Source organism: Vombatus ursinus, unplaced genomic scaffold, assembly GCF_900497805.2.
Source record: "Vombatus ursinus unplaced genomic scaffold, bare-nosed wombat genome assembly UNPS02014807.1, whole genome shotgun sequence".
In the NCBI taxonomy this organism is placed as follows: Eukaryota; Metazoa; Chordata; class Mammalia; order Diprotodontia; family Vombatidae; genus Vombatus; species Vombatus ursinus.
In genome coordinates, this window is record NW_020954585.1 from 35,676,687 (window position 1) to 35,699,428 (window position 22,742).

General features: G+C 36.6%; 1 protein-coding gene across 1 annotated transcript in view; it reads right to left on the reverse strand.

The window, feature by feature from the left end:
* Window positions 1-22,742, reverse strand: part of SHC3 (SHC adaptor protein 3) — a 173,849-nt gene that overhangs the window by 111,153 nt on the left and 39,954 nt on the right. The gene's annotated exons all lie outside the window — the stretch shown is intronic.

The window sequence follows — 22,742 nt, forward strand, 5'->3', positions numbered from 1 at the left end:
CTTATATTGTGCATTTGGAGAAGTCACAAGCACTAGCAAACCTTTGGAGCTTATCTGATTTCATGTTTTTATCTTTGGAAGAAGACAAAAATATTGTCATATTTTAGTGGTAATTGATCATTCCACCAAGTACACATAGACATACCCAAGAAGAAACGAGCAAGCTTCCATGCCCACTAAAATGCTGTGAGAGAAGTATGTGCTGCCAATATTCATTCAGACCAAAGTAGAGATTTTGATGGCAAACTACTCAAGGAAATTATGCTTTCCTTTGGCAGACACCAAAAAGTTGAGAAGTATGCCTTACAAACCCCAAGAAAATCCCCAGGCTGCATGTTTCAATCACACATAGATAGACCTGTTAGGAACACTGAGGCCAGAACTATAATCTTAAAAGAGTGAATATCAGTATTTCTAGTAAATGTGAATGAATGATTATTATGAGCAGAGGACAGAAAAGGAAAGGAAATCTGAAACTGAAACAATGTATGATGTGGACAGATTGGTACCATCTAGAGGACAAAACTCCTCTAGGGCTCTGAGAAGGCCAAAATATCAGACATGAAGTTAGCACGAAGTCTGGAGTCCACAGTCCACACCACCCCTTCCTTCCCCTATTTTCCTTGTAGTATTTTTGGGAGAAAATCCTGTTCCCTTTACCTGTTCAATCCTGTCATTTTCTGTTCCCTCTCCAACTGGCAGGGAGGAGGGGAGAGAGGAAGAAAAGAGATTCACCTCCTCAACTGCAGCAGTCTGCAATGGGAAACCTTGTTCATTTTCAATACTTAATCTTTGCACTCATGCTATTTGAAACTGCTACTAAAGAACATAGACATTATAATGACTTTTATCTAAGCCTATCAGTATGTAGTCAGAGATTAAGAGAGGAAAACTAGCCTAAAGGAAGAGGAGATTTTCCCACTTCAGGCTTCTGTGAAAGTGATAAAGATTTTAAAGCAAGTTTCTGCAATTTTAATAATATTCCCAAGCATACAGTAGACTAGAAATGTCAGAGACCCTTGAGCCTACAAAACTCCTGAGTGTAGCCAGAAAGAGATTAAAATGCAATTAAGAAATGTTTTAAAATGGAGCCTACCATTGACTTAGAAAACCACAAATTAACATCATCTATGTTATATTTTATTTTTTTTTTATTAAACATTTTTCAACTACATTTTAATCTAGTTGCTAGACTGGCTAGCCCAAGAATGATGAATCTGACTCCTCAGATTAGACTGCCCATTTAAGCCTGGAAAGAGAATAAATGAGGAAATGAGAAAATGAAGAGAGATGTAGGGGATTAGTACTGTTGCATCTAAATGACCTCTTTTACACATAGTCAAAGACGATGCTTTATTAATGCATTTTCTGTCATTAGACAACCTCTCTACACCCACACACTGTTTCCTTGGTGCTAATGCAAAAATTCCTACTAACCAGCAGTAGTCACTCTTCTTGTCTAGCCTGTTCCTCCCTTGCATAGAAAATAAAACAATCCAAATATCAGGTGGCATTCCCTGCCCCCCCAAAAAAACAAACTGAAATTTAATTCTCATGGAGGCAAAGGACTGGCATAATCTGTATACCATGTAATTTGTAGGTTCAGCCATTTTCTACTTTATAATTATCCATGATAGTTACTACTCATTTAAAAAGTTCAAATAGGCAGAGTAACCACAGACTGTTCTGCCTTTTTTAAAGCAATATACCATAGTGGTGATACATCAATCAACAATAGCATATTTATCTTGTAACAAAAGCCCTAGTGAAGAATACAGCCCTGGAAATCCTAGCTGTACAATTACACTGATTGAGAAAAAAATCACATAATACTTACCAGCTTCTAGCTCCCTAACCTCACCAAAAAATCACTAAATGAAAACCTTTCAATGATATCATCATCCTAGCAGTTGATATTATGTTTCCTCTAATGTTGAATGTGGACAAAAAGAAACATTCTACTGAAAAGATGATGCTTTAATTTCCTTATATAGGCATTTTTGTTTTTGTTTTTTCTGTGAAAGAAAAGACTAGATTTCTAAAATGACCCCAAACATATTCACTGAAATTCTCAACTGCTCTTATTTTCCAACTATAATTCTGTTAATGTTTATTCAGAAGGAATTGTTGCTGATCTAAGTGTGACATCTGGTTATGTACAACTGAAAATAATCTGGATATGAATAGGGATCCAGTCATTTCTAAAACATATCATTATTTAATCACTATTAAAACTAAGGTCATTTTGAAAACAAAAGTTAAAATATGCTTTAATTGATTCCAACTTTTACCACATATTAATTTGACAGATCTTTTTTGTTCATCCTCTATACATATTATTAGAAATGTAAAAGGTATAAGTAAGGGTTTTCACAACTCTCCCTTCTCTGTTCCCCAACTGCTATACCTCTTCACTTCATGAGGGTATATGCATTGATTATAAAAGATCAAAGACTATATATCCTGGAATAGCTACAACTGAGACATTGGGGAGATGTCTTTGGATTATAACAGCAACATTAAAAGCATTTACACAATAGTGTGTACTCTTTCCTGGAATGGGAGTGTAAAATACTAGGGAAAGAGAACAATTTATTGTATAAGTTTCCTGAAACTTATTCCCCAAGAGATATATGAAAAGGGGAGAGGGGAACAGTATTTAGGAATTTGTGGGAGTACATTTTCAGAAATCTCAATCACACTAAACTCTCTTTCTGATTATGAGATGATGAATGATATAAAATCCTTCATAGAAAAAGCAAGGCAGACAGTGGAGGAGGAGACTATTTGGGAAGTGAGATCCCCTTCCAGCAGTCTAGAATTAGTAGAGCCAAAGGCTTGATGCATAAGACAAACACTCACAATCCAAGATGACATACTCTGGACAGTTACAGTTCTTTTCAGAAGGGTGTATGTGCCTCTCTATTGAGGTACCTGTCTAGAATATGTCACATGTATGATACAGAAGTCACAGGAGACTGAGACAGAGAAATGAAGGGATTATTAAAGAACTTCAGAGGACCTACTTTTGACATGCGTAATTTGAAGATGCTCTGAGGTCAAAGCATGAAATGTTTGTGGTTATTTCAGTGCAAGAAGACACCAATATGAAATTCCTAAGCACCTCTCAGGAGGAGGTAGGGGAATGCTCTGGTTTTGTTCTAAGGCTGAAATAAAACCCTTTGCTCATGGAGTTTCTTTCATGCTGTTTCAGAGGTCAGTGATCAAAGGCAGTGACTGAAATGTGTGCCAGGCTTGAACATTTAAGCTTTCAAGGACCATGTTATTTCATTAGTGGGAGTGGGTCCTCATACTCAAAGTGGGTCCTCAACAAGGGAGGTAGAGGCAGAACTTACAGACAGTTGGAGTACTTAGAGATGACAATTCACTGAAAATCCAGTGACACCACTCAGATGAGAACCACTGAAGTCAAATCAGAGGCCAGTCTGCTATCACTAAAGAAGCTTGAGCCAGGCTACACAAAGCAAGAGAGGTATGAAGAGTCACTCACTCAGAAGGACCAAAAGGTTTAGAGCTGGAGATCAAGGTCATCAGTTTTAGACCAATGAAGTCTGGCAGTGTTTTTACAACTATGTGAAATCTCGGTGTCCTCCAGAGGAAGATCACTTATTGGTATTTGGAAAGCTGAAATCTAGTCCTGGGGAACCTATTTAGAAGAAGTTATATCAAGCCCCAAAGAATTAGCCCCTGACCCAGCAGACTTTTCTAACCGCTTGCTCCCTGAATTCATAAGACTGTGCAGCAGAGACAGTGAGGACTGAAGATGCTGTGTTCTGCCAAGATTTATGGGAAGGGGGCAGGAAAAGTGTTAGATTCATAGGCATTGGTTTCCTGCTGAATGCTCCAGATATGTCTCTACGCATGCAGCTAAGAGAAGATTTCAGGGGATAAATCATGAGGGGCACAGGCTGCCAAGTCACTGGCTCACTGGCTACTGGGACTTTTTTTAGTTAGTAATATTCGTAGGAGTTGGGGGAAACTAGCGAGGTTGAATAAGTGGGTAGGCTAGGTGTCTGGAAGAAGTTCCAACACTATCCACATTGCAAGAACCTCCCTATTTTGTGTTGTGAGTTTGCTCTTTGCTACAAGACTGGGATCTGAGTCCTATTTTTGTCCTGATTCATTTTTATAATAAATTACGCTCAAAATATCTAGTGATTGCTTTGGTTTCTAGCAGTAAGCTGACTTTAACCTAAAAGGAAACTAAATTTAGAGGTACTCAAAAGGCTAGAGAGGGATCTTTTGTGTGAAGGCAAGACAAAAATCCATATAGAGGTACTATTATTGTTCACTCTCTACTCCATGCCATCTGTGCTCAATGAACAAATACCACTGCAACTTCAACACCGCAGCAATGCAGTCAGTACGACTGACTATTGATTCATATTCACACAGACTGATGAGGAGAGATGATAACCAACAAATCCAGGGTGTCCAGGAACTCAATCTGAATAATTCCAAAAAAAGAAACAGAATTTATCCCTTCCTACTTATTCCCAGGAAAGCATCACTTCAATTTGAAGCTAAGTAAATATCAGATGATGCGTTCTTAGCAATAAATGTGAAAGGTAATCAAAGAACGGAAACAAACAAGTTACCTAAGGTTCACTGACTACAATTGAATCTACCAACTCTATACTAAATTTTTGTTCTCTGTGGAACTAGATAGATGGTGCTACTATGATCCATATGATGAATTATTTAGTGATTACTCAACTTAAAGGCTGGTTTGATCAAGAAATCAATTATTTTGGGGTCACTTCACCCACAGGAGGAAGAATTAGACATTTTCTCTACCTCATGACCTCTCAAACCTTTCCAAAATTAGAATTATGAACAAGAGAAAAGTATTTCAGCTGCCTCCACAGTTTAAGACACCAAGACCCTATGAAGGTAACAACTGTTTAAACTAACAACAGAGAAGCTAATCTCTAACATGTTCACTAAGCACGTCTCCCTCACAAGCTACCATACTCAGTCAAGGGAACACAACCTGAATGATCAGCTTACAAAAAAAAAACAACTTTGCTTCCATAACACCCTGTACCACAGAGATAGAGGAACAGAAAAGGAGGAAGCTTGATCTCCCTGTGATGGAAGTGTGGCAGTGCTCTATGCTCCAGTAAACTGGAAAATGAGGCAGAGTGACCACATGTGTGAGGCTCCACAATAACTGAGGGAAAGAGGACTGGCATACAGCTGAAGCCAGTTCTGCCCTCCCAGAAATCACTTGGGGCAGACACTGAGGGTGGTGAAAACTGAATTGCCTGGCATGGAAAGAGGTTAAAACAGCTTTGAAGCCCTGGGGAAACTACCATCAATGAAGAAGGAGTCAGGAAGTGACCAAAAAGGAAACATAAGGGGAAAAATACTGAAATTATCAAAAATCTCAGGAACAAGAAAACTCAGTTAAAAACCTTGAGCACAAGTATGTAAACCAACGGGGAAGACATTAATAGCAGAAAGGAATATGGCCTCCAGGAATCTAAATGAATCCAAATATCTCTGAATGAATATTGCAAGTCAGTGGAAAATAAATCAAGATTAGATGATGCAGAGGATCTTATGGATGCTGAAGAGAGAATGAAACAACAGCAAGATATCCTGAATGCCTCAACGGAAAAATAAGAATAGTGAAAAACAAATGCATGGCTTTTACAGCAGAAATAATCAGAAGAATAAGAAAAAATGAATACATGGTGGCAAATCCCACCAAAAAACAAAAGAGAGAACAACTTATTGGGAACACAAATATACAAAAGTGAAAGATAATATGGAAAAAGAGTAATAGAAAGCAGTAATATCTCTTTATGAACAAAAAATCAAGAAGAGAGGCTATATAGAGGAAATTTAAGGTCCACAGGTCTATGAGAAAAAAACACAGAAAATCAAAAAACCTGTACAACATAATGCAAGAAATAATATAAGAAAACTGGCCAGAACATCTGAACACAGAAAATAAAATGCCAATCAAAAAAATTCACAAATCACCTCCAGAGGGGTAAAAAAAAGTCCTAAGCTGTAAACTCCAAAACACATAGTGGTTAAACTGAATAATTCCAAAGATAAACAATAAAATTTATAAGTGATCAGAAGAAATACCTTTAAATATAAAAGAAAGGAACTTTTAATAACACAAAACTATTCTGTACCCACTAAAAATCACAAGAGGCAATGGAATAATGTATTCTGAAGAGCAAAGAAGCTGAAGATGTAACCCAAAGTGACACAAGTTGCAAATCAGGGCCTAATCATCAACAGAAAAGGTGGACTTTTACTAAAAAAGATGGACTTTCACCAAAAAATTGAAGCATTCCTAGGAAAGAAATCACACACAAGCAGATTTTGCAAACACCCCAGAAAGCAGAAATACAATAAAGGTAAACAAATGGAGCAACCAAGGGAAGGCACAGGGAACAAATTAAATTACCCCAAAAGGGGGAAAACCTAGAGAAAGACATCTATTGGGTAACAACAACAACAAATAAGAACAGAGGGGCAACTGAAAGATTTCTTTCTAAAAATACAGGAGACAAGGGTGAAAACAGATCTTAAATGAAATAATTGATTGTGGAGGAACAAGCCTGAAACACAATGAACTAAACCTCACAACACCCCAACTACCAGTGAATCAATGTTTGTGCAGAGAGGGGGACAGGGTGGGTACTAACCTGCAGGATGGAAAGATATATAAAAGGGAAGAGAAAAGAGAGAAGAAAGAGGGGAGCATGCAATGAACTCAAATAAAATCAATGATGAACAATGAAGAGAGAGAAAAACTGTAGTATCTCAGAAAGAAAACTACCTACAGAAGAATGGTAGGGTAGAGGAAGAGACTAAAACAGAGAGGAAAAAAAAGGAAATCACAGTTCAATGGCAGCAGGGTAGCTGCTTAAGAATCCTCCAATGGTGAAAGAGAGATGTTTTATTATGGAAAACAGATACTTTATGATGGATTTGATCTTTAGCAGTTTGGTGCTTAGAAAGACAACTACTGAAAGAGTATTGTGCCACCATGGATAGCATGGAGAAGGGGAATCACAACTCCTGGGAAGAAATTAACATACAGAAGTATGAGTGGAAATGGACCTAGAGAGAAAATTTCATGACAAATGGCAAAAGAAAATTATCATGGAGAAGGCAAAGTGTTGCAACAAAATGCACAAGAAAAAGGGATAGAAAAATTCCTACCAGTTCTCTATTTTCTACAGGAATTGATATTTCTAAGAGTGACACACAACAGAAAAGATGGGGGAGGGCAGGGAAAAACTTTATAACACAATAACATATAAACTGTTCAGACATACAACTCAAAATAGATACATTAGAAGCTTAAATTCCAAGAGGAATGCAGAAATTTTAAAAGGAATAAATAAACATAAAGACCATTAACCAAAAAATAAAAGTATCCAATAGACAGAAAGGTAAGATAAATAATGAAGAGAATGAGGGAAAGGATTTTTTAAAGACAAGAAAACTAAAACTAAAAATTAAACATGTTGAAAGATAAGAGAGAAAGGGGAATTTTACTTGACTATTTAAAGAGAGGAAAGAGAAGAAGAATGAGATAATTAGACAAATGGAAGAAAAATGAATTAATAAATTAAGCAAAATTATAAAACTAGGAAAAGAGGTGATAACCAAGGGGTAGTGGTGACTTGAGGGTGAGGAACCAATGAGAATAGGGTTGCCTTAAAATAGATTAATCAAAAATAACTAATAAGAAAATTATCATTTTATTTTTAAAAATTAGAGACAAATGGAGAAAAATGTAAAATTAACTCTCATATCTTTAACTATGAATGGATTAAACAATCCAACACAATTTAGAATGACAGGCCAGATAAAAAACAACACTTTACAATTTGTTGCTTATGGAAAGTATACCTAAAAATAAAAGACATACATAGGATGAAAATTAAGGGCTAGGGAGGGAAAATCTATAGTGTATCAGGTGAATCCAAAAAAGCAAGAGTTGCAATCAAGTCAGGCAAAGCAAAAAAAAAAAAATTCACAATCTAACGAGAGATAAACAAAGAAATAGCAAAATGCTAAAAGGATCCATAGACCAAAGAAAAAAAAAAAAGAAAAAGCAATGTCAATATTAAGCATATATGGTCCAAATGTCTTAGAATCTAAATTCATAAAGGAAAAACTAGCTGATTTGCCAGAAGACATTGAAAATAAAATAATAGTGGCAGGAGATTTTAATGTCCCTCTTTCAGTTTTGGACAAATCTAAGAGAAGGCTAACCAAAGAGAAAATATACAATTTTTTTAAATTGCTGGAGGAAAAAAAGATAAAAGATCTGTGGCACATTCTAAATGAGACACCTAAAGAATATGCATATTTACCAGCACCACAAGGAACTTTTACAAAAATTCTCTCTGTACTAGAGCAAAGAGATATTACAAATAAATGTTTTCTAAAAAGTATAAATAATGAACATTCTTTATAGATTATAATGCAGTAAAAATAGTCAGTTCAGGCAACACAAATAAAAGACACAGAAAATGGAGACTTATTAATGAAATTCTGAAAAATGAGTGGATCAAAGAATAAATTACAGAAACAATAATTTTATGAAAGAAAATTATAATGATGAAATAACATACCAAAATTCCTGAGATGCAGCTAAAGCAGTCCTCAGGGGAAAAATCCTATCCCTAAAAACATATATTAATAAAATAGAAAAGGAGAGGATTAATGATTTTGATATGCATTTTTTAAATTAGAAAACCAACAAATAAACCCAAAATTAGCAACCGAAAAAAGGACCTTAAAAGTAAAGGAGAAATAAATTAGAAATAAAAATTACAGACACAATCAATTAACCTAAAAGCTGGTTTTTGACCAGACTAACAAAATTGATAAACCTTAATCCAACATGATTAAAAAGAATGGAGCAGAAAATTAAATCAACAAAATAACAAATGAGCAAGGTAAAATCATAATAAAACCAAAAGAAATTTCAAAAAAATTATTGGAAACTGCTAAGTAGTTATATACCACCAAAACTGATAATTCAAAGGAAATAAGTATCTTCAAATATATAAAATCCCCAAGTTAACAGAAGGTCAAATAGAAATTTTAAACAATTCAGTTTTGGGGGTGGGAGGGAAGAAATAGAACTAGCTGTAATGGTACTACCAAAAGAAAAAGAAACTCCTGGTCCTACTAGATTCACAAACTTTTAGAGAGCAATTATTGGAAATACTACACAAATTATCCCAAAAGTTGAGAAATAAATCACTCTACCAGAATCCTTTCATGAAACTAATATAATCCTAATATCTAAATCACGGAAAGATAAAGGAAAGAAGGAAGACTATAAACCAATATCCTCAATGAATATCAATTCAAATATTTTAAATAAAATCCTGTCAAAAGGATTATAGTAATTCATCCAAGAAATCATTTGTTCTGATAAAGTTAGATATATACCAGGGATGCAAGAATGGTTCAGCATTAGGAAAATAACTTACATAACCATATTAAAAACAAAAACATCCAAAAATGCAAGATTATCTCAATAGATGCAGAAAAATCCTTTGACAAAGTACAAAATTCACTTATGAAAGAAAATTAACCTTATAAACTATAGGCATGGAGGGACCTTCTCTTGATATCATGAAAAGCATTTATCTAAAACAAAAAAAAAGTATCACATACAATGGAGACATACTAGAACATTTCTTAATAAATACAGGTGTAAAGAAATTATTCCTGCTCTCCCCACTATAAGACAAGAGAAATAAATTAAAGGTATAGAGACAGGTAAAGAAAAGATTAAATCTATCCCTATTTCCTGATAACATAATGATTTTCTTAGAAAATCATAAGGAATTAGCAAGGATACTAATTGAGCAAATTAATTAATTTAGCAAAGTTACAGGCTATAAAATCCAAATAACTACAAAATGCAATATATGTATCTGGGGAACAATCTACCAAAGCACACAAAATACTTGCATAGATTCAATTTCAAAGTTCTCCTTGAAGAAATAAAAACTTGCTGGAAGCCACTCTGCTTTTGGATTTCATGTCCCCACACCAAGTACTTTCTCTGTCCCAACTTTTCAACTTCCCTTTGTGTATTGTCTTATTTTTCCATTAGACTGTAAGCTTTTTGAGGGCAGGTACTATCTTCGTTTTCATTTGCATTTGTATTCCCAACACTTAGCACAGTGACTGGCACATAGTAGATGTTTAATAAATGTTTATTGATTATTTCCTTGATGGAGAATAGTTAGTACTCATGAATGGGCATGCCAACATAATAAAAATGACAGAACTACATAGGTTAATGCTGTACCAATCAAACTGTCAAAGGAATACTTTGTAGAACTTGATAAAATTAATATGGAGAAATAAAAATTTGGCAATATAATGGGAAATAATGAAAAGAAATAGAATTAAAGGGGGAATAGCACTTGCAGACTTTAAACTATAACATAAAGCAGCAGCCACCAAAACTATTTGGTATTAGTTAAAAGATACAGAGGTAAATCATTAGAAGAGATGAGACAAGGGAGAACCAGAAACAGTGGAACTTAATAACCTAGTATTTGATAAAGCAGAAAACAAATTATTTAGAAAGGAACTGACTATTTGATACAAACTACCGGGAAGACTGGAAAGTCATCTGACTGAAATTAGGCTTATACCAACACCTCAAACCATATCCCACAATAAATTCTAAATAGGTACAGGACTTAATATTAAACATAATGTCATAATAAAAGCAGATCACATGCCTTTCACAGCTATGAGTGGAGATGTATCCCTAACCAAAAAAGGGATAGAGGCAATTACAAAAGATGAAATGATGATGAAAAGATAGAACTCTGCATAAAAAAGATAAAACTGATTACATAAAATTGAAAAGCTTCTGCACAAGCAAAATTAAAAGATAAGTAGATGTATGGGAGATGTAAAGAACAATTAACAAACACATACACAGAGTGTCCCAAAAATTTAACAGTCTAATAAATAAAGCGTCAAAGGACATGAACAAATAGTTGTCAAAAGAAGAATCGCAAACTATTAACAACTACATGAAAGAATATTCCATAGCCCAAATAATAGTAGAAATACAAATTGAAACAACCCTGAGGTTTTGCCTGATACCCAGGAGATCGGAAAACATGACAAAAGATGGGAAAAGTCAATATTGAAGGGGTTTGGGGGAAAGAGGAAATACTAGCACATTGGTGGTAGAGCTGTGAATCAATACAACCATTTTTAAAGCAATTTAAAATTATGTGAATAAAGTTACTAAAATGTCCATACCCTTTGATGTAGAGACTCCACTACTAGGTTTATACCTCAAGGAGGGTTATTTATAAGAAAAAAAAAATCCCACATACATTAAAATATTTAGAGCAACACTTTGTTAGATGTCCATAGATGTGCAAATATTGATCAGTTTTACTCATTTTTTTCTTTAAAAATAAACTGTTACCTGAGATAGATCTCTGGCAGGGGGAAGGGAGAGATATGAAAGAAAATGTTGGTCGTATATAAAAAAGAAAAGATAAATAAAATTCACGTTACAAAAGAAACTAGCTATATCTGTTAATAGTGCTCAGTAATTTATACGTTTTAACATCCACCAAGGTAACTAAATATAATACAATATAAATTTCATGTCATTTAAATATATTATTTTTTAAATGGTCATTTGTACCTAGGGATTATATTAAAAATACCAACATAAATCTAAACTCTTATATGGTACAATTTGCAAATCTGCCCACAATAGCTAGGAAAACATAAATTTTAACAATATCTTACTTTAAGTGAAATTGACTCACAAAACCCAAAATCATATACCTAAGTAAGCAGAAGATGATGAACTGTTTGATTTACAAAAAGATTTACTGAATCATTTTTTTAATTCTAAAGTTATATTTTTTTAATTATAAAGCACTTGATTCTCTCCTGCCTCCCTCACACATATATACTGCTGGGAAAAAAAGAAAAGAAACACAAAATTCTTATAACAAATAAGCATAGTCAATCAAAACAAATTCCCATATTAAACACATTCAAAAATGCACGTCTCATCCTTTTTATTAGTCCATCACCTTTCTTGTGAGGTAAGCACCATTCTTCCTCATTGATGTTCTGGAATCAGGGATGATCTCTGTGTTAAGTGAGTTTTAAATTCTTCTGATTTGCTCATTTATTACAACATTGATGTTATGGTATAAATTCTCCTCATTCATCTCAGCATCAACCTCATATAAGTTTTCCCAGGACTTCTCTGGAACTGTCTCTTCATTTTTTTTACAGCAAAATAATATTCTATTACATTAACATACCATAATTTTTCTGTCTTTCCCCAATTGATTCACCTTTGTTTTCCAGTTCTTTGCCATTACAGAAAGAGCTGATATAAATATTGTGTGTATGTGTGTGTGTGTGTTCTCCCTCTTTGATCTTTCTAGGATATAAGCCTAGTAATAGGTCAAAGATTATGTATAGGTTAGTACTTTTTTGGGCATAGTTACAAATTCCTTTCCACAGTGACTGGAGCAATCTACAATTCCCCTAAAAGTGCATCACTGTGTCTTTTTTCCCATAGCCACTCTAATATTTGTTATGTTCCCTTTTAATATTCCTTTTAAACAACATAATGGGAATTTCTTGTTCTGCTAATCTGAATATTTTACTTCTTGCAATTATTCATGCATTTCATTTAAATTGGTTTTATTGTCATATAATTGAAGAAAGAATGAAAAATGTACCAAAGATTAAATAATAATGTTCTTTATTTCTAATAATTACTAGTAATATTCTTTATTTCTTCTTTTGTTTTAATTTTTCTTTTTTTCATTTTGATACTGGTAAATTGGCTTTCCACTTTCTTTTTTTTGGTCTAATTATGTTTTGTTTTCAAAAAACTAGCTCCTAGTTTTATTTATTATTTCTTTTGTTGTTGTTGTTTTTGTTTGTTTGTTTGTTTGTTTTCTGCAAGGCAATCTGGGTTAAGTGACTTGCCCAGGGTCACACAGCTAGTAAGTGTCAAATCTCTGAGGCTGGATTTGAACTCAGGTCCTCCTGATTCCAGGGCCAGTGCTCTATCCAGTGGGCCACCTAGCTACCCCTATTTGTCATTTCAATGTGTTTTTGCTTTCAGTTTTGTTGAGTTCTTTTTTTACATTCAGGATTTCTATTTTGGTGGGAGATTTTTAGGGTTTTTAATTGCTGGTTTTCTTTTTTCCTTTTTTTTACATTACATGCCAAATTCATTGATCTGTTCTTTCTCTCTTTTGTTAATTAAATACATGGATATACCACAAGACTCTGCCCTTGGCCTTTTTCTTTTCTCCCTTTATATTATTTCACATGTTGATTTCACCAGCCTCTATGGATTGAATTACATCTATACTGATGATTCTCAAATCTACTTATCAAGCCCTAATCTCTCTAATGACCTCCAGTCTTGCATCTCCAACTGTCATTAGACATCTCAAACTATATCACCAATAGACATCTTAAACTCAAGATGTCCAAAACTGAATTCATTGCCTTCCTCCAAAACTCTGCTCTCCTTCTAAACTTCTCTATTACTGATAAGGACACCACTATACACACAGGCCCCCAGGGTTGAAACCTAGGTGTCATCCTCAACTCCACATTCTCTCTCATCCCCCATAACCAACCTGTTGCCAAGACCAGTTGATTTCACCTTTGCAACATCTCTTTATTATGACTCCTTCTCTCCTTTGATACTATGACCACCTTGGTACAGGCCTTCATCACTTTACACCTGGACTATTGTAAGAGCCTGCTGGTGAGTCTGATTGCCATAAGTTTCTCCCCACTACATTCCATCTTCCATTGAGCCCCCAAAGCAATCTTTCTAAAGCATAGGTCTGACCATGTTACCCACATACACAATAACTTCCAGTGGCTATCTATCACCACTAGTATTAAATACAAAATCCTCTGTTAAGTTCTTCATAATTAATATCTCCCCTATCTTTCTAGTCTTCTGAAAGCTATAACTCACCTCCCTCCATGTTCTCTTCAATCCAGTGACACTGCTCTCTTTGTTATTCCTAGAATAAAACATTCTATCTCTTGACTCCAGACATTTTTACTAGCTGCCCCTCATGCCTGGAATGCTCTCACTCCTCATCTCTGCCTCCTGGTTTCTCTGGCTTCCTTCAAGTCCCAGCTAAAATACCACCTTCAACCAGAAGTCTTTTCCAATCCTTACTTCTAGTGACCTCTCTCTATTATTTACTACCAATTTATCTTGCACATAGCTAGTTTGTACATAGTTATTTGAATTTTCTCAGCCCCATTAGATTGTGAGCTTGAAGGCAGGAACTCTCTTTGCCTTTCTTTGTATCCTCAGTGCTTAGCACAGTGCCTAGCACACAGTAGATGCTTAATAAATGTTTGTTGACTGTTTAAAGATATACATTTTCCCCAAAGGATTGCTGTTGCAGCCTCCCAAAATATGATTATGCAGCCTTATTGTTGTCATTATCTTAAATGAAACTACTTCTTATTTTTAAGATTTATTCTTTGACCCATCAATTCTTTTTATTAATTTTAAATGTTTTTAATGTTCTTTTGAAAATCTTACTTTACAAGGCAACTTGTCTTACTGTCACCAATCTTTCGATACAAAAATCTTACAATGCTTTATTTGCTATAAAACTACCACATGAAAATTAGGGTTAGGTGGTTCTTCTCTCTCACCAGCCATCCTATTATAAGGAATATACACTGGTCCATTCTAAGACCACTGTGATACATCAATTCTTTAGGATAAAATTTAATCTCTGGTATATTTTTCATTCTTTCTTCAATAATTCTTTCTTGGATTTAATTTTATTGCATTGTATTCAGTAAATGACATATTTAATCTCATTGCTTTTTGGCATTTATTGATACATGGTCAGTTTTTGGTAGCAGTATCTTACATCGATTAGACATATGTGGGGTACTTCCTATTACCATTCAATAGTTATCAGAGGTCTTATCATATCTAACTTTTTTCTAAAATTCTACTGAGGTACTTAATTTTTTGTTCATCTTTGGGTTAGATTTGTCTAGTTCTGAAAGGGCTATATTGAGACTTCTCCACTATTAGAGTTTTATTGTCTATTCCTCCCTGTAACTCATTTAGCTTTTCCTATAAGTATTGAGATGCTATGTTGTTCAGTACAGTTGCTGAGATAGCTACTACTTGCCTCAGTCCCTGGGCACAAGGTTCATAACTCTGTCCCTTATCCCTTGAGAGGAGATACCTTGCACTTAGCCTCCAGGAAGCAGAAAAGGCTCCAATTATGGCTGAGGACCACCCAATTGAGAAGTGGTGACTTGGGGGCTTGTATATCCAATCCCAGAACTCCAGAAGAAAGTCAGGTTGTCATTATTCCTATCCCAATCACTGCAGGGTGGGAAGTCTGTAATCACTTCAAGGCAAGAGGCAGGAACTTGGGGGTGAGTAGGTGAGTGATCCTAGTCCTTGGAGAAGGGGATAATTTTGAGTTCACCTCTCTCATAGGCAAGAAGCAGGGCCTATATAGTATGATTCTGATCTATGTCCCTCCAGAAGGCATTGTGATAGCTCTAACTTGATAAACATCTCTGGAGGAAAGCTAGGCCTAAGTAGTTATCAGTGAATTCTGATCCCAGTCACAGAGAAGGAGAGATCTCTGACTTATCTTCAAGCAAGGAGCAGAACCTCACTTTAATCCTGATTCCTAGAGGAGAATGAATCTGGGATTTGAACTCTGAGGTGAGAAGCAGGATCTAAGTGGAGTCTCATCTCACAGGAGTGAAGGAGTGTCTCAAAGTGGACTGAGACCAAGAATGAGAAAACAAAAAAAAAATGGAGGTTCTGAAGGGAGCCCCTTCCCTCCATTCAGGGACATTTTTTTCTGATTTTTCTTTTAAAAATTTTGTGTTAATATTTCTTGTTGTCTTACAAGTGTCATTTTTTTTCTATCTGACTCATTTCTAATTTTCAGGAAATTCAGCTCTTGGCTACGGTTTTCTACCATATGATCTAAGACATCAATTTTTGTCATTCTTTCTTTCCTAGCTATTCCATTTTGCAGATCTTGTTTCATTTCTTCTAGGAACTCTTATAATCCTTTTGATTATACATTTTCATGAGGCTTTATTTGTGCTTCAAATAGGGTCAATCTCTTTCTCCACATTTAGCCCCTGAACATCTCTCAGCCCAATGTATTTCTGTATAGTACTTAGTGTTTACTCATTCATTGGTTTTCTCCTCTCAGAAGCCTCAGTATCTAGGATGGAGGTCCTGTTCTTGGATCAAGCTCCATTTTTGAACTTCATAGTGGCACGGACAGGCTTTATGTATTGTCCTAAATGTTATAGTCAAAACTTGGCCCCTTCTTCAGGGGAATCAGGGCTGTTCCAAAGGTTGGACTCTGCCTGGGGGCTTTCCCTTGTCATAGGGCTCCAGTTCAGCTTCCTCCTATATGGTCTTTCTAGGTTCCTTTCTTCTTACTTCTGGGCTCAGGGGCTACTTCTGTACTGGGTTCCTCCTACAGGATATAGAGATTGCTGGGGATAGATTTTGCCTAGAGTCCTTCTCCCATAGTTTAGTTGTAGTATACAGTGTGTAGGGTGTGTTCAGGGAAGACTAGTTCCTCTGGTATGAGCACTGCTCTCAGCCCTTTTCAGGGCTGCTTCCCACCTTTGATGTCCACCTGATCCACCCAACCCTCACCTGTGGCTCCAAGAAACTGTAGCATGCACAGTGGCCACAGCCCAGTAAACTATTTTGTTTGTTTGTTTGTTTGTTTTGGGGTTTTTTTTAGGCAATTGGGGTTAAGTGACTTGCCCAGGGTCACACAGCTAGTAAGTATCAAGTGTTTGGTCTGAGGCCAGATTTGAACTCAGGTCCTCCTGACTTCAGGGCCAGTGCTCTATCCACTGCGCCACTTAGCTGCCCCTCCAGTAAACCATTTTGGCAGGTGGGTTAAATCATGTTGAGGGTAATCAAGGATCTCAAATCTGTCAGTCAGATGGGGCTGGGGATGGGGGGATGTGTACCCCAAGCATGTGAAGACTTCCCCCAGTGAAATGGGCAGATGAGAACAATTTGTTCCAACAGCCATAAAGGCAGCTAAAGCAGGTTCTGTGGAGTGCTTAGAACTTGATCAGACATCAGAGATATCAGGGTCATCCACTGCATCCTGAGCTATCACCAGTCATCTTGACTTTGTATTGCCACTAGATTTTGATGATTCTAGAAGAGAGAGTGAGATCAACAAATTCCAGCAACTCTGCCTCACTTAAACCTAATTTATAAGTGAATCAAAAGAAATCACCCTTACCATTTTAGCATTTTAACACCAAAGTCCTATGGTGACAGGCAAGTGATGAAGCAGCAGGTGCAGATATACTGGTAGCTGTATCCTGCACAAAGGCAGCCCAGGCCATAAGGTTTTCTTCTCATTGGAAGCAGTAGTCAGATTTGGCAATTCCCTGGGTAACTGAGCAACCACACTGCTCACCTCCTGATGTGAAGAAGAGGCTAGAAATGGTGTACTGAAATTGCTTTATTCAACCCTGGCCTGCTTACCACAGCAGGTTGAGATCCCACCCTGCACTTGAAACAAAAAAAAAATGTACAAAAGCTTCTGCAAAGATGATTCCACTCACCATTTGTACTTGGAATGTGTGCACACTTATGGACCACATGAAACCAGTAGACCAGAAAGATGAATAGCTCTTGTTGCAAGAGAACTCAGAAGGTATATCACATCCACATAGCAGCCCTAAGTGAAACAAGGCTGGCAAATGAAGGCTAACTTACCAAAGTCAGAGCTGAATACACGGTTTTCTGAAGTGGCCACAGAGAAGAACGATGCCATGAAGCTAGCCCAGGTTTTGCAATCAAAACTAACCTAGTTAAAAAGCTAGTATGCCTACCAAAAAGAGTGAATGACACAATCATGACAATGTGATTACCATTTGCAGGAAAATGACACACCACCATCATTAGTGTGTATGCTCCCACCATGATGAACCCTGATGAGGTGAAAAAAATTTTTATGAAGACTTGGAGACCCTCATCATCAATATGCCAAAAGAGGACAAGTTTATAGTTCTGGGTGACTTTAATGCAAGAATAGGCACAGACTACCAGACATGGCAGGGAGACCTTAGGAGGAATGGAGTCACAAACAGCAACAGCAATGATCACTTACTACTGAAGAACTGTGCATCTCATGACCTTCTCACCACCAAAACTGTCTTCTGTTTACCTTAATGCAATAAAATTTTGTGAATGCACCCTAGTAACAAACACTAGCATTTCACAGACTATGTCATTTTAAAAAGAGACAATCTGGATGTGAGAGTGATGAAGGCAATGAGTGGCACAGAGTGCTGGACTGATCATAGACTTATCCTCTCCCAACTAAATATTCTCATTCAACAAAAGCAATGACCCAAATGCAAGAAAACTACCAGAAGACAATGTAAACAAATCAGAGTGCTTCTCCAAGCAGGAACAGTTTGTTGCTAACTTAGATGGAAAGCTGAGCCAATACACATTTGGCAACAGTAGAGCAGAAAAGGAGTGGGCAGTTTTCAGAGACTTGGTGTATAAAACTGCATTTACTCATCTGGGTCAGAATACTTGCAAGCATCAAGATTGGTCTGATGAAAATGATGGGAAAATTCAGAAGCTGCTAAATGACAAACAAGAATTTCACAGGGTTTACCAGCAGGATAGTTCATTCATCTCTACGAGTGCAGCATTTAACTCCATCAAAAATAAAGTACAAACAAAGCTCAGAGAGATGCAAGATTCTTGGTTCAGTAAGAATGCAGATGAAATTCAGTTTTACACTGATAGTAACAACTGAAAGCACTTTTATGATGCTCTGAAGGCTATTTATAGGTCAAAGACCTTTGGTGCATCTCAACTACTCAGTGCTGATGGAGCCACATTGATTAGTGACAGGGACATGATCCTGGAGAGATGGGCTAAATACTTTCATAATGTTATCAACAGACCATCATCAATCAACCAATGCTGAAGCCATTCACGATATACCTCAGGTTGAAGTCAATACCTCTCTAGCTGAATTTCCAACTAAAGAAGAGATTTTGAATGTCATTAGGCTCCTTTCATGTGGCAAAGTGCCTGGTGCTGCTTCCATCTCAGCAGAGATTTAAATGGCAAAAGTTTCATTGCTCATACAAAAGCTGACTGAAATTTTTCAGGTTATATGGCAAAAGGAGTTTGTCCCCCAGGAGTTCAAGGATGCCTTTATTGTCCATCTATATAAAGGTAAAGGAAATGGACTGTCCTGTGACAACCACAGGGAGGAATCTCTCTCTTAGTCATTGCTGGCAAGATTCTTGCCAGACTCTTCCTTAATATCTGATCCTTCACTTGGAAGATGGTCATCTACCTGAGAGCCAGTGTGGTTTCAGAAAGGGCTAAGAAATGGTCAATACGGTATTTGCTACCCAACAACTGCAGAAGAAATGCCAAGAGCAGAAGAGAGGTCTATACACAACATTTATTGATCTGACCAAGGCCTTTGATACTTTCAATCATGAAGGCTTGTGGAAGATCATGGCAAAATTTGGTTGCCTGGAGAAGTTCATCAGTATCATATGCCACTTCCACAATGGCATGTTTGCATGAGTTCTGGATAATGGATAATGTTCTCATGCTTTCCCAGTCACCAACTAAAGCAGGACTGTGTGCTTGCTCCCATGCTTTTTAGTATGAGATGCCTTCACTGAAGACAAAAATGGTATCAAAGTGAGCTACCACACTGATGGTAAACTATTTAACTTGAAAAAGGAAGCCAAGAATAAAGTAGAGGGAGAGTTGATGCATGACTTTTTATTCACAAATGATTGTACAATCAATGCAGCCTCTGAGGTTGAGATGCAACAAAGTGTGAATTGATTCTCTGCTGCTTGTGCTAATTTTGGCCTAAAATTACACCAAGAAAATGTAGATTCTCCTCCAGCCAGCACCACACTATATATATGTGGAACCATTAGTTACAACAAATGGACAAGTTTTGTATACTGTGGATAAGTTCGCTTACCTTGGCCAGTATACTTCCCAGGAATATACACATAGATGAAGTTGATGCACACATTATCAGAGCTAGCTCAGTGTTTAGGATGCTCTGAAGGAAAGTGTGGGAAAGAAGAGGCATTAGACTGCCTACCAAACTGATGGTCTACAGAGCCCTTTTGCTAACCTCACTGTTTTACATCTGTGAAACCTGGACAGTACACCACTGCCATGCCAGGAAATGGAATTATATCCCTTTGAATTGTCTTAGAAAGAGTTTGAAAACCATCTGGAAAGATAAAGTACTGAACACTGAGGTCCTTTTTCAAGCTAAACTGCCACGCATTTAAACTGTACCGCAGAGAGCTTGACTATGATGGGCTAACCATGTTGTATAAATGAAATGTTGTTTGCCTAAAAGACTATTTTATGGAGAACAAACACAAGGCAGACACTCACATGGTAGTCATAAGAAGCGATACAAAGACACTCTTAAGGTCTGTCTAAAGAACTTTGAAATCAATTGTGTGACATGGGAGATGCTAGCAAAGAACCACTCAGTATGGCATTCCTGAATCAAAGAAGGTGCTATGCTCTATGAGTGAAACAGAACTATAATAACTCAAAAGAAATGAAATGTGCAAATTTAGAGACATCTCCACTCCAAGTGTTCAAATGGACTATTTGTTCCCAACCTGTGGTAGAGCATTCCAAGCTCATATTGGTCTGATCAACCATATAAGACACACTGTACCTTGACTCCAACATAGTGATGTCATTTTCGTCCTCTTTGAGAATGAAGTACAGCAACCAACCAACCAGTTGGGGCTACTGGGGCCATGCTGAACTCAGCCTGAAACTACTAGAGATTGGTCTCTGTTATGCTATGACTGAGTTACAACACAATTGAGATTCAGACTCTGTTTTGCTCAAGCTGGGAGTACAAGGCTGGACCACCTAGGATGCCCCAAGATTTCTCTCGCAGCTAGGCTCAGACAGCTAGACATGATGGCTGCTATTTGGTTAAACCGGGAATATAGCACTAGACCCACCTAGAATGCAACAAAGTTGATTTCCTACATGGAAGACTCCACGTAGACTGGGTTTAGGTACAGCAGAACTCAGTCAAAGAGTACAAGAACTATCCTGAAGACTCCAGGGGCCCCCTATACACCACTCTGCATTTCATTCTTTACCAATCCCAGCTTTTCCATTCCAGGATCATTGTAGGACTCTGGGAATTCCTCTGTGGATTGCTGGGTGGAGTGGGAGAGACTAGTCATGATCCTCTCTATCTTTTAGAAGAGTGGCACATCTGCAAGCTCTAATAGAGTACTGGTGGTGGTGGGGAGGATCTGAGATATTTTATGACCTTACACACTACCATCCTCCCACCTGTTCTTTGTATGTAAAAAAAATTGCCTTTAACATTCTCTTTGCCAAATTATTTCCTATAAATGATTTCTAGATATAGCCAACATAAGAAATATACTTCATAATCAATGCAAAGCAACAAGAAACTTTAGACATACATGCATTTTTTAAAAGCAAGCATCTCACTAAAACCAAAGAGATCTTAGCGACTCTTTTTTAAAAAACATTGTAATGAAAGACATGGGTTCAAATCTCTCATCTGGTATAGCTGGTAGTATGGCTGTAAGCCTATCACTTAACCTGTCTGAGCCTCAAGTTTTGCCTCAGAAAAATGGGGCTAATAATGCTTGCAGTAACTATCTCATGAGAAACAGTATGGCATGGAGGGTAGTAAAGACAATCTGGGTTCAAGTCCTTTCTCTAATACATACTGGTCATGTGCCCCTCGACAAATCGCTCAACCCCTCAGTGCCCCCAGGCAACTCATTAAGACTATACATTGACTATCTGTATTGGTACAAGGAATTCCCTCACTGAGAGCTCTCTACACTAATGACATCATAAATTAGGACCCCAGAAAAGTACCTATCTCACAAAGTTGCTGAGAGGTTGAAAGGATTTTGCATTAAATGAAAGTAACTGCTTTGTAAATTTTAAAGCATTGTCTTCTTGTTTTGCTAGTCTTGAATTCAGACATACCTAGATTCAAATCCTACCTCTATCACTTACTAGCTATGCACAGTTTCTTCACGTATTTTGTTCTCTAACATAGTAGCAATTCTGTCCATTTTAAGTCTATCTGTGGGCAATATGAAAAGCTATACATCAAGAGATTTTTGTAAAGACATTTGAAATGATATGATCTTTTTAGAAACTCTAGAAATTACACAGATAATTCAGTGTTAAATATTCGATCTTATTCTCTTCTTAAAAGCTTTAAATCCATATCTATCATTCTTTAGCCATGGATATCAACAGAATGTTCTCCCTTGGACAATGCAAATGTCAAAAGTGGATTCTTCCAATAGAGTGTAAACAATGAGAGGCATGTTTTCCTATAACTTACATCATCAGACACAATTAAACAAAGGAGGAAAAAAATTAATTTAGATCTTTACCCATCAAAATGGAAATATCACAGACCTTTTCCTAGCTTCATTCTTCTTAGTTTATCAGCTATGTCATTATTCATACAGATATGTGACATCATTTGACTTTTCGGGATTGCAAAATGCTGAATAAACAATACCCTTTCTTGGGGAAATTTACCATATAAAATTTGAGAAACAAT